Below are 13,132 nucleotides of genomic sequence, written 5' to 3'. Positions count from 1 at the left end.
CGGATGATTCACTCCCCAAGTGAGCCGCAACGGTCGGTGCGTGCCGATCCAAAGCTGGGAACCAGGAACCTCTTCCGGGTCTCCCACGCGGGTGCAGGGTCCCAAAGCTTTGGGCCGTCCTTGACTGCCTTCCCAGGCCACAAGCAGGGAGCTGGATGGGAAGTGGAGCTGCCGGGATTAGAACCGGCGCCCATATGGGATCCCGGGGCGTTCAAGGTGAGGACTTTAGCCGCTAGGCCATGCCGCCAGGCCCTGTTTTTGGTTTTCATATACTTTTTAAAATAAACCTATCTTTTAATCACATTTTCCACATTTATTTATTTGTTTATTTATTTGAAAGCCAAAATGCATGTGAAATTGCACACACAACGAGAGAAAAAGAGAGAGATCTTCCTTCTACTGGTTCACTCCTCCAATGTCTGCATTGGTCAGGGCTAGACAGTTCCAAATCCAGAAGTTGGAAACTGGGTCTCTCCCGTGGGTGACAGGGACCTCAGTCACCCTGCCTTCTAGCTGCTGCCTTCCAGCGTGTACATTAACAGAAAGTAGAATTGAAGTGGAGGCAGGACTTGATCCCAGAGACTGATATGTGACATGTGGTACAGGTATCGCAAATGGGAGTTTATCCTGCCTGCCCTAAATTTTATAGACCTTTTATCTTCTTGAGTTTTGTTTTCCCAAGTGAGCTTTAATATGAACCCAATAGCCTTCATTCTCATTTTAATAAGAATACCTGGTAAAATTCAAATTAGAAATGCACTTGCTAGTGTTGTGATGCAGGTTAAGCCACCACCTGCAACAGCAGAATTCCATATGAGCACTGGTTCCAGTGCCGGCTCCAGTTCTGATCCAGCAGCCCCTGCTATCATTTGAGAAGCGAACTAGTGGATGAAAGATGTCTCTGTCTTTCCCTCTGTGTCTGTAATTCTACATTTCCAATTCTAGTGTATGTGCTGCTGAAGTGAACATAATTCTATCTTTCAAACCAATACATTATTTTAAAACACCTACCAAATCTGTATCTTAATTTGGCATATTTATGATTTTAAAAATGTCTTCTGTGTGGGCATTGTGATACGAAAAGTTAAGCATTTCATGGGATGCCTGCATAAATAGGGGTGACGGTTATGGTCTTGGGCACCCTGCTTCTGATCCAGCTATCTGACTTACATCCTGGGAAGCAGCACATATTGGCTCGAGAGATTGGGTTCTTGCCACCCACTCCTGGAGACCCAGATAGAGTTCTAAGCTCCTGAAATCAACCTGGCCCCAACCCTTGCTGTGTGGAGAGTGAACCAACAGATGCAGGTGTGTTCTCTCTCTCTCTTGCTCTTCCTTTCAAATAGATGGAAATAAATAAAGCAACATTTTTTTAAATGTCTTTGGAAGCAGACATTCTAGTTAACTCTTAGAACAATCAAGATAGCCACATTCCACAGCTGATTGCCTTGGATCAGTTCCCTGCTCCCGACTACGTATGGCAGACCATGGAGACAGCAAATCTCAGGCAGCTGGTCTCTGTCAGCCGTGTGGGAGGCCAGGACTGAGTTCCAGGGTCGCGGCTTCAGCTTGGCCCCGCTGGGTCTTTGCAGACATTTGGGAGTGAAAGCACTAGATAAGAAACCTGCCTTTGAATTATCAAAACCACTTGAGCAGGACCCTTGGAACATGCACCACATGCCCCACCTGGGATGGGTGGGAGGCTGGGTGGGGCTTCTCACTTTGTTTCTCCCCTGACCCCAGATACAGGGGAAAAAATTAGATTAGTGTGGAAACAATGGTCTTACCCACTTTCCTGTAGTCCTTGACCCTCTGTACCCTAATCAACTATGTAAGAAAATAAAATAAAATAAAATAAAACCTTTAAAAAAAAAAAAGAAACCTCCCTGGTTCTCTTTCTGTTTCTTGAATAAAAAGAAGTGTCTTCCCACCCAGAAGCATGCTAAGTCTTCCACTTGCTTTGATATTGTTTTAAGCTTTTAAACAGATTTTTACTTTTCTTCATATAAGCTCTATGATTCAGTGATTGGGTTCTTGCCATACACATGGGAGACATGCATTGCATCCTGGCTCCTGGCATGGGCCCTGGCACACCCCTGGTTATTGTAGGCATTTAGGTAGGGAGGGGGATGAATCAGCAGAGGGGAGCTCACTCTTTCTAATAATAAGTAAGTTAAATAAAAAAAAATACAGAAAAATCCCATCTATCTTTACTTATTTTCCACAATGGTAAATGATGCAAAACTATAGTACAATTTATACCAGAATCGAGATTTTGACACTGTACAATCAATTATTTTTGTTCATGTTTTGCTAATTTTTACTTCCCTGTATTAATTTATTTGTAGGCATGCTCTATATGCGGTTGTTCCCATGTGTGGGGTTGTGTATCTATTATCATAGTGAAGATATTAAACAAATTCCATCACCGTCAGGATCCTTCATGCTGCTCTCTTGCAGATTCCTGCCAGCTCTTTCCATGAAACCGTAGGAAGCGATAAGCTGCTCTACATTTCTGAAATTCATCACTTCTGAAATGCCATACAGGTGCAAGGATGTTACTGAGTGGCTAAGATGCTGCTTGGGAAGCCCACATCCGATATTGGAGTGCCTTGGGCTGAGCTTTACAAGGTAGCAGGTCACAGATGGTGCCGGAGCCTGGGTCCCTATTACCCGCATGTGAGACCCAGACTGAGGGTTTGGTTCCTGGTTTCAGCCTGGCCCAACCATGACTGTTGGAGGCAGTTGAGGAGGGAACCAAAAGATGGGATCTCTCTCTCTCTCTGCTTTTCCGATCTCAGCCCAATTCCCCGAAGACTTACGTTCTGAAGGCTTATCACTCGTTCTTACTTCCCAGCTGTACACCTTAGCAAGTCTGCAGTACCTTGTCCGATCACTCACCTGTTGAAAGACCAGCTTTTTGTTTGTATGTTTTGTCTGTTAGGAGTAAGGCTGGAGACAACACTCAGGTACAGTGTCCATGTACATATACAGCTTTCCCTTTATTTCTGAGAAAACACCTGAAAGCAACTGTTCTGTCAGTTTTGTGAGTCTGTTGTTCCAGGTGCCTCTTTCCTAGCAGTCGGCTCAAAAAGAAGGAATTGGGGCCTGCTGCAGTACCCTAGTGGCTAAAGTCTTCACCTTGAATGTGGTGAGATCCCCTATGGGCTCATCCTGTCTGTATATCTGACTTTGCAATAACAATAAATAAATATTTAAAAGACAACAACAACAAAAAAAGAAGGAATTGGAGCTAGAAGTAGAGGAAATGTGAGAGACATTAAGCTGTCATGTTCATTTTGCACAAATTTGAAATCAATAGTTGTCTCCTAGTCATCCAGATAATCTTTCATGTTAAATGGATGCTTTGCAAATAAAGCCTTCAAGAGTCATCCAAATACAAAAGCAACTTGAAACTGTAATTTTAAAGAACACTCATATATTCCTTACACAGCTCAAATCAACCAAATGGATCTTGTTCAGATTCTCCAGTGTGAATATTTGTAGACATCAGGCAGGAGCACTGTCAGAGCCGCACGGAAACCCAGCCAATGGCAGCGTCTACGGTTTCAGCATGGAATGGTTATTTGAGCTCCATGCAAGCCTCAGCATATTTCTCCTTCTTTAGCCTCTGGAAAGCTGTAATTTGAATTTCAGAGCAGTAGTTTGAAGCAAAATGCTAATCAAAATCAGAAACCCATGTATTAAATCATCTCTCCAATGAGGCACTGTGTAAAGCTGAACTGCTTGTGCATCTCTGGAGACTTGAAGCACTTTTTCCAGTCCCAGCCTTAGCCCTGTATTGATCCCAAAGTTCTTCTTAGAGATCTTGGCGACCTTGCTTTGCTTCTGATCTGTGCTGTCTAGTTCATTTCAGCTGAAAGGGTTTGGATAAAATAGAGTTGATAAATTTCTGGTGAGGCTTACAATACACTAAAGCTAAGAAAGTGATGGAATTTCCACCTCTGCCATCATTGTATTGGGATGGGAAGATTTGGATGCAGGCATTCCTCAGCGGAGAGGTCGCAGGGCCTGGACTCCCTCCAGCCCCCACACCACCGCCTCTGCTTCCTCTACAGTGCTGAACACCAGAGCCACCGCTGATCACATGGGACTTGTCCTAACATATAACATAAAGTATGGATGTTTCTGACAATTCTGACATTGTTGGAGGCCATAAAGTTTTCCCTCGATCTTTTCTTGTGATGACACTTCTTCAGGGACTTGAAAGAAGTTTGTTCTTTGCCAGTTGATATTATCTTACTCTGAATTATTTATGCACTCTAAGTGGTGAGAGGATGCATTGTTGTACTGTGTAACGACCCAGGATAAGAATACAGAGTCTGTGGGGATGGAGCGTGTGAGCTCTAGGGAAAGAAGATATTGGAGAAATGGAATGATGTCTTTTAAAACTGATTTTTATTTCTAGGTCATTTCTGAAAGAATCGATTGCTGAGCTCTTGATACCAACCACAATCTTGAGCTCTTGAATTTAAGTAATATTATTTGCTTACTAATACATGAAAAAGAATTCTGGAGGCAGACAAGTGGCGCAAAAGCTAGGGACACATGTGTATCATGTCAGAGTATATGGTGCTGTTTTTTTTTCTTTTCCTTTCTTTTTAAAGATTTTATTTATTTTTATTGGAAAGTCAGATATACAGAGAGGAGGAGAGACAGAGAGGAAGATCTTCCATCTGATGGTTCACTCCCCAAGTGGCCACAATAGCTGGTCCTGCGCCAATCTAAAGCCAGAAGCCAGGAGCCTCTTCCAGGTCTCCCACATGGGTGCAGGGTCCTAAGGCTTTGGACCATCCTAGACTGCTTTCCCAGGCCACCAGCAGGGAGCTGCCAGGATTAGAACTGGCCCCTATATGGGATCCCGGGGCGTTCAAGGTGAGGACTTTAGCCGCTAGGCCATGGCGCTGGGTCCGGTCCTGTTTTCAATGTCAGGTTCTTTCTAATGCACACCCTGTAAGGTACAAAGTGATGGCCCATGATGCTGGGTCCCTGCTACGCACACGGGAGGCTCAGTCGGGGCTCCTGGTTTTGGCCTGGCCCAGCCCTAACTGTAGTGGCCCTTTGAGAAGAGACACAGTGGATGGGAAATTTATCTGTCTCTCTACCTTTCAAATCAATTAAGAATTTTGTTTTTTCTTCAAGAACACAAAGAGAATTCCTGAATTGTATTTTGAAGCTTGTCGTCTGATTAGTGTTTCAACCTCTGGAAGTGCAGTGTGGAAATGGCAGTTTGCCTTTCTTTGTTACATGATAACATCACATTCGTCTAACTATGTGAACAAGTCAGATATTTTGATTGACTTTCTTGATTGATTTTTGAAAGATACTTCAATTCCTTCTCATACAGTTTTACAATTTGGAAATTCAGAAATAGTCACAAATACGTCTGCCAGGACTCTTACTATTGCAGGTTTACAGAAAACCTGCTACAAACAGTGTCAGCAGGAAAAAAAAATGGAGGGGAGAGAGTTTACTAGAGCTTGTATCTGTAAGACCCCTGTGAAGACTACAAATATGCTTGGGTCTCAGGTTTAAAAAATATTTTTCTTCTCAAGTTCCACATGGCAAGATGGCCACATTCATTTTGGAAAGTGATCCCCGCGGGTGAGGGAAACGGGCAATGTGATGGCTAATCCAGTGCATGCAAGCAGTGGCATTGCCTACAGGCACCAGTTCAGCTCATGGCCTATTCACTGGGAAAGCAGTAGAGGATGGATTAAAATCTTGGAACCCTGCACCTGTATGGGAGGACACCTGCAGGAAGCTTCTGGCTCCTGCTTCAGATCGGCTCAGCTCCGGCTGTTGTGGCGATTTGAAGATGGAAGCAGAGAGAAGATCTCTGTGTCTCTCCATATATAAATTTACCTTCCCAATAAGAACAAATCTTTGGGCCTTGTGCAGTAGCCTAGTGACTAAAGTCCTCGCCTTGCACGCACTGGAATCCCATATGGGTGCCAGTTCATGTCCCGGCTGCTCCCCTTCCCTTCTCACTCGCTGCTTGTGACCTGGGAAAGCAGTCGAGGATGATCCAAAGACATGGAACCCTGGATCCACTTGGGAGACCAGAAGAAGCCCCTGGCTCCTGGCTCTGGATCGGCTCAGCTCTGGCCATTGCAGCCACTTGGGGTGTGAATCATCGGACGGAAGATCTTCCTCTCTGTCTCTCCTTCTCTTTGTATATCTGACTTTCCAATTAAAAAAAAACCATATAATAATAAATCTTTAAAAATATGGAACTTGGGCCCGGCGGTGTGGTCTAGCGGCTAAAGTCCTCGCCTTGAAAGCCCCGGGATCCCATATGGGCGCCGGTTCTAATCCCGGCAGCTCCACTTCCCATCCAGCTCCCTGCTTGTGGCCTGGGAAAGCAGTCGAGGACAGCCCAATGCTTTGGGACACTGCACCCGCGTGGGAGACCCGGAAGAGGTTCCAGGTTCCCGGCATCGGATCGGCACGCACCGGCCCGTTGCGGCTCACTTGGGGAGTGAATCATCGGACGGAAGATCTTCCTCTCTGTCTCTCCTCCTCTGTGTATATCTGGCTGTAATAAAATGAATAAATCTTTAAAAAAAAAAAATAAAAATATGGAACTCAACAAAAATAATAATAAATTTAAATATAAAAATAAACCTTTTAAAAATTACACAAAATGTCTTCATTATTTGGCTGGAAATATTTGGTTATTTTAAACTCGTTCATATAAAAATATACAAGGGAAAATAGATCAAAGACAAAGTAAACAAAAAAGCTTCACAAGCGTGGCCAAGCTCTACTGTAAAATCCCTCCTCTAGCATTTAGTTGGCATTTCGGCTTCCTTTTCTTCACATCTCTCTTCCTCCCTCTCCTCCTCTTTTTGCTGCTGTTCTGCTAATCATCGTCTTTAATCTTCAGCTTCTTGGCTGACACCTGTCCTTGGGAAGTGGCCCATAGACACGCTTGAATTTGAGAATCAGTGATGTTTCATATGCCACTTCTCAGAAGTATTCATCTCAGACAACAGGTGTACCTGTGGAGGAGGTTTTGGCGTAGTGGCTAAGGCACTGCCTAGGAGGTGGGTTTTGTGGTGCTGTGGGTTAAGCTGCCATTGAGGACACCCATGTCCCCTTCCATACCCACGTTGATTTGAGTCATGACTGCTCCAATCATCAACAAAGGTCACTGCTGTTGTGCTTGGGAGGCAGCAGATAAGGACTCAAGTACTTGAACACCTGCCCTCACATGGGAAACCCAGACGGGGTTCCTGGCTTCTGCTTTTAGCCTGTCCCAGCTCAGGCTATTGCAGCCATTTAAGAATGGAAGGGCTCTCTTTCTGTCTTTTCTTTATTTACTTAAGATACATAAAACTTACAAAAAATACTGGTGCTGCCCGTGACGCCTGTGTCTGGGTTAAGTCCTAGCTCTGCTAAGCCACACGCTTGGAGGTGTCTAAAGTACCCGGGTCCCCGGCACACACGTAGGAAACCTTTGACCTGGACCATCCTCAGCTGTTTGCCGATTGAGAAATAACCCAGAGGATGAGAAATTTCTTTTCTTTCTTAAAATAAATAAATAAACTTTGCTTTAAATTATCCCATTTTAATTGCAGGATTTGCACAAACACACACACACAGAGTAAGTAAGAGTGGGTTCATGAAATTTTTTAACTTTTAGTTGCAAAGAACTTCTTGACAACTTTCGAATTTCTTTCGATTGATTTGTTTAAATCAGGAACCAAGTAATGGTTGGTTCATGAATTCCTTTCCCACCTCTGTTTCTATGACTCTCACCTTCATTTCTTTGGCTTACAACCATCACTGCATCTGATATTACAGTGTTGTGATACTTGAATTCTGTGATGCCTGCTTTGTTTGTTAGCTAGACTATCTGTAAGGGGAAACTTGCATCAGTTAATGTCATTCCTAGGGTATAGTCTGTACAATGAAGACAGTTATTTAATTCTTATTTTTTTAATTGGAAAGTCAGATATACAGAGAGGAGGAGAGACTGAGAGGAAGATTTTCCATCTGTTGATTCACATCCCAAGTGGCTGCAATGGCTGGAGCTGAGTTGATCTGAAGCCAGGAGCCAGGAGCTTCTTCCAGGACTCCCACGCAGGTGCAGGGTCCCAAGGCTTTGGGTCATCCTTGACTGCTTTCCCAGGCCACAAGCAGGGTATGGGAAAGGAAGTGGGGCAGCTGGGACACGAACTGGCACCCATATGGAATTCCAGTGTGTGCAAAGCGAGGACTTTAGCCACTAGGCTACTGTGCCAAGCCTATTTAATGCTCATTTTAATATTTATTTATTCATTTATTCATTTATTTATTTTAAATTCCTTAAAAGACAGAGAGAAAGAAAGATTTTCTTTCTTCTGGTTTATTCTCCAAAGGTCCACGAAAGTCAGGGCTGGGTCAGGTGGGAGCCAGAAAACCAGGAACACCATGGGGGCAGCAGAGGCCCAGATGTATGGTCATCCCCCACTGCTTCCCAGGATGCATTAGAGGAGAGCTGGATTGAGAGTGCAATAGTCAGGACTTAGGCCAGGCACTCTGCACAGGATGCAGGCGTCCCGAGCAGAGGCCTAACCCACTGCACAGTACTCACTCCAATTCTTTTTTTTTTTTTTAAAGATTTATTTTATTACAAAGTCAGATATACAGAGAGGAGGAGAGACAGAGGGGAAGATCTTCTGTCTGATGATTCACTTCCCAAGTGAGCCGCAATGGCCGGTGCTATGCCAATCCGAAGCCGGGAACCAGGAACTTTCTCCAGGTGCAGAGTCCCAAAGCTTTGGGCCGTCCTTGACTGCTTTCCCAGGCCACAAGCAGGGAGCTGGATGGGAAGTGAGAGCTGCTGGGATCAGAACCGGCACCCATTTGGGATCCCAGCACATTCAAGGTGAGGACTTTAGCCACTAGGCCACGCCGCCGGGCCCAATTCTTTCTTTTCATTTATGAGATTTTAGGATTACAGATGCTGATGCTAGAAACATCCAAAGGCAACCCATGAGTTTCTTTCTTGCTTTTTGACATCATGAAGTCTATCTACCTATAACAAGGTTAAACAAAAATCATTATTTATTATACATTGATCAATATAATTTAATATATAATGCTTCATATAATAAACTACATACAACATAACATAATAATGTTGTATATTGTTTTCTGCATGTGAAAGAAAATCCAGTTCTAATCCATGTGGTGACACGTGTAAGATATAGTGGTTATTTTGAAAAGCCGTTGATTGGTAAACTAAATGTTATTTTTAGCAACAAGGTGAAACATTAAAATTAAGACATTCAAACTGGTATTTCTCTATTTACAGAAAGCAAATAAAGGCAAGCTGTATCATTCATAGTCACAGTATCATTATATTTGACTTAGGAAATGTAACATCTTCACATTTCTCAAATTAATCCAAACCCAAAAGTATTTGTAACTTTTTTTGAGACATGATCTTAGAAATCATCCCAATGCACACGCATCTGAAATTCCCACCTTCCACTCACACAGGCTGTCCAGGTTTGCAGGGCAAGCTTTGGTATGACCCTCAGAAAAGAAAGGAAAAGGAAACTCCAGGTACAGAGACAAGACTTTCAAAGGGAGACCCTGAAGGGCTAGGAGCTCAGACATAGGAGAATGTGCAGATGACACCTGCTAGTGAGCTTTGCTGTGACACCTGTTAATTACCTTAAGCTGGAAAATAAATTTCTATTATTTTTGGTGCTAAATCTTTGACAGTCATTCGAATTTTTAAAATATCTGTTTATTTTGGACCCGGTGCGGTGGCCTAGTGGCTAAAATCCTCCCCTTGCGCATGTGCCGGGATCCCATACAGGCACTGGTTTGTGTCCCAGCTGCTCTACTTCCCATCCAGCTCGCTACTTGTGGCCTGGGAAAGCAGTAGAAGATGGTGCAAAGCCTTGGGACCCTGCATCCTTGTGGGAGACCCAAAGGAAGCTCCGGGTTCCTGGCTTCAGTCGGCTGGGCTCCAGTCATTGTGGCCACTTGAGGAGTGAAGTAGTAGATAGAAGATTTTCCTCTGTGTTGCTACTCCTCTCTGTATATCTGCTTTTCCAATACAAATAAATAAATCTTTAAAATAAAGAGAAAAATTGATGTAAAATTTTATTTGAAAGGCAGAGTTAAAGAGAGAACAGGAGAGAGAGATAGATCTATTGTCTACTGGTTCACTCTCCAAATGGCCACGACAACCAGGGCTGGGCCTCATTGCAGCCAAGAGCCAGAAGCTTCTTCCAGGTCTTTCATGTATGTGGCCGACTCGAACACTTGAGCCATCTTCTGCCTGCTTTTCCACACACATTGGCAGGGAACTGGGTGGGAGGGGAAGTCACAGACAGTGGCTGACTCCAGATATTTGTTGATGTTGCTGCGCCTGACCAGGTGCGGGAGACACAAAGGTGATATTTTTGTAATATTGAGCCTCAAAGGATTTATAGTCAACTGAGTGAGGCAGAGAGAGAAATAGACAGGAAATTGCTAATCAATCAATCAATGAATCAATCAATCAGTAAAAGCTGTCAAGGCCTCTGATGATGCTCAAAATAATTCCTGCTTCCCAGTGCTAAAATAAAAGCCTGCACCTTGCAGTTGACAATAAAGGCAGCCCCTACGAGCGTGCCCAGTCCTGTACCCTTCCACACAAGCATCCTTGGATCTTGACATCAACTTGAGCCACTCTACACAAGCCCCCTCATCCTTTGTCTCACGTTGCTTGACTTCAGTTACTCACAAACAGCAACAACCCCTAAATGTTACTATAGAGCAATGAGAAATTAAGATATTTTGAGAGCACGAGAGATCACATTCACATGGTTTTTATTGTATTATTATGGTTATTCTATGTTATTGTTAATTACGGATGTTACTGTGTTTTTGTGCCTGAGCTATGAATTAAAGGTTCCCATGGGTGCTTATGCACATGTGTGGGACACCGAGCATGTGGAGGGTTGGGTGCTGTCAGTAGCTCCAGGCCTACACTGGGGGTTTGAGGACAAACCCCTCCTTGGGTAATAGAGGACGGCTGCATAGTTTCACACCCTCCTGACAGCAGTTTCCAGCCCCGTAGCTGTGGGGCAGCCTGCCTTACCATATAAGGTGCCTCTGCACCTTAGGATTCAGGGCCAGGTCATGACTGATCAGTTAATACATGAAAGAATGCGAACAGGTACAGAAGTGGCCATTGGAATGCCAGACCCTTTACTGAAACAAAATCACTTTGGGTGTACCACTCAAGGCTGCTCTTCTCCGTTCCCAGATCCCACACACCTCTGCAGAACTTGTGTTTTTCAGAAACACTGACATGGAAGATAACAGTGAAAACAAAGCCTGACATCTGTACGTTGAACTTGGGCAAAAGACTGCTCATCCTCACCAAACGCATGCAGTCCCCTTGCTTTGTGTGGTCACAGTGCTAATAACTCATGTTTTACAATGCTCCCAGCTGTTAGAGGGGCTTTTTCAATTGTTCTCTCCGATTTTATAATTGGCTATGTACTATTTAATTTTTCTCTCTTTATTATCTGCATGCAATAATGTGCATGCAATACATAAATATGTTTTACAGTCCTGAGGCCTTTATATTGCTTTATACATAATATGCCATGAATTCCCAGGGCAGAGGTCCCAACAGCCCCAGTGTTCTCCTTGACATGGGTCTTGACAAATGGGCTCCTCTGGGTGGAGCAGGCTGTGGAACCCACATTCTTTCCTCTTTGGCCTCCTTCTTTGATCACATTCTTTCACTTGTGTTCAGCTTTCTTAGCTCTCGGGTGCTTACCATGGTCAATCCTCACATTAATCCTCTTGGTAAGAATCTTATGGGCCGGCGCAGTGGCCTAGCAGCTGAAGTCCTCACCTTGAACGCCCCGGGATCCCATATGGGCGCTGGTTCTAATTCCGGTAGCTCCACTTCCCATCCAGCTCCCTGCTGGTGGTCTGGAAAAGCAGTCGAGGATGGCCCAAAGCCTTGGGACCCTGCACCCATTTGGGAGACTCGGAAGAGGTTCCTGGCTCCGGATCGGCACAGCTGCGGCCATTGCGTTTGATTGGGGAGTGAATCATTGGACGGATCTTCCTCTCTGTCTCTCCTCCTCTCTGTATATCTGACTTTGTAATAAAAATAAATAAATCTTTAAAAAAAGAAGAATCTTACAGTGTTTTTACCACAGTGCCAGCTGCCTGTTGAGTAACACTGTAGACTCTTCCAGTTTGCCATGGTGGCGTTCGTGTGGCATCCCTGTGTGAGCAGTGCCCATACCCTTCCTTGTAGATCCGCATGCCTGTGGCCAGTGACACACTTCCATGTTTTCTAAAAGACCTAGAACACGTGTTCTGGTACCCTGCCCCTCTCTCTTTGTGGCCAGCAGTTTGGTGAATTACTGGAAGATGGTGGTGCCTGCTCAGATTTTATTTTCTTTAGTTTTTAAAGGTTTTATTTATAGGAATGGCAAAGCAACACAAGGGGGGAAAGACACAAACAGGAATCATCAGTTGCTCCCCAAGGTGCATATTAGCAGAAAGCTGGATTGGCAGCTGAGTGGGCATTCGAATGCAGTCTCCCCAGTATTGGGCGCAAGCATCCCAAGTGGTGTTTTAGCCACTGTGCCAAATGCCTGCCACCTACTCCAATTCTGGTTTCTCGCTAATGAACTTCATAATCTATCTCTGAGAGGAAATTTTGATTAAATGACATGTTTATGGATTTTTCTTGCTGTTTCAGTATTATCTTGCAACTAAGTAAATCCTTAAAAAATAAACCCTTTAAGCAAGTATGAATTGATAGTTTTTTAAAGTTTAATTAGCTTTTGATACTAGCTGATCCATCCACCTGCAATAAAGCACTCAATCTGTCAACACTTGTTATATTAAAGAGAAAATTCTTAATTCTTAATAATACATTTATATAATCACATAGGCTTTTATAATCTGTTTTAACACAGTCATTTTAATTGTCACAGCATGTTTTTATGAAGTGTGGGATTTCTTTTGCAATCTGCAGTTACTGTGAAGGACTGTAACCAAATGATAACTGGTCACAGGGTAAGAGCAAGAGCAAGAATGCAATCTGCTAACCAGATTAAAGCATTAACCTCATTTTGTGAACGCACAC

General features: G+C 43.8%; 1 protein-coding gene across 1 annotated transcript in view; it reads left to right on the top strand.

Annotated features, from left to right (window-relative positions):
• The window catches only part of DDX59 (DEAD-box helicase 59), an 83,565-nt gene that overhangs the window by 35,009 nt on the left and 35,424 nt on the right, over positions 1-13,132 (top strand). The window lies entirely within an intron of this gene.

The sequence above is a fragment of the Ochotona princeps genome, chromosome 10 (genome assembly GCF_030435755.1).
Source record: "Ochotona princeps isolate mOchPri1 chromosome 10, mOchPri1.hap1, whole genome shotgun sequence".
NCBI lineage: Eukaryota > Metazoa > Chordata > Mammalia > Lagomorpha > Ochotonidae > Ochotona > Ochotona princeps.
The sequence above is the reverse complement of the archived record's forward strand: the minus strand, read 5'-3'. Positions and strand labels throughout refer to the sequence as shown.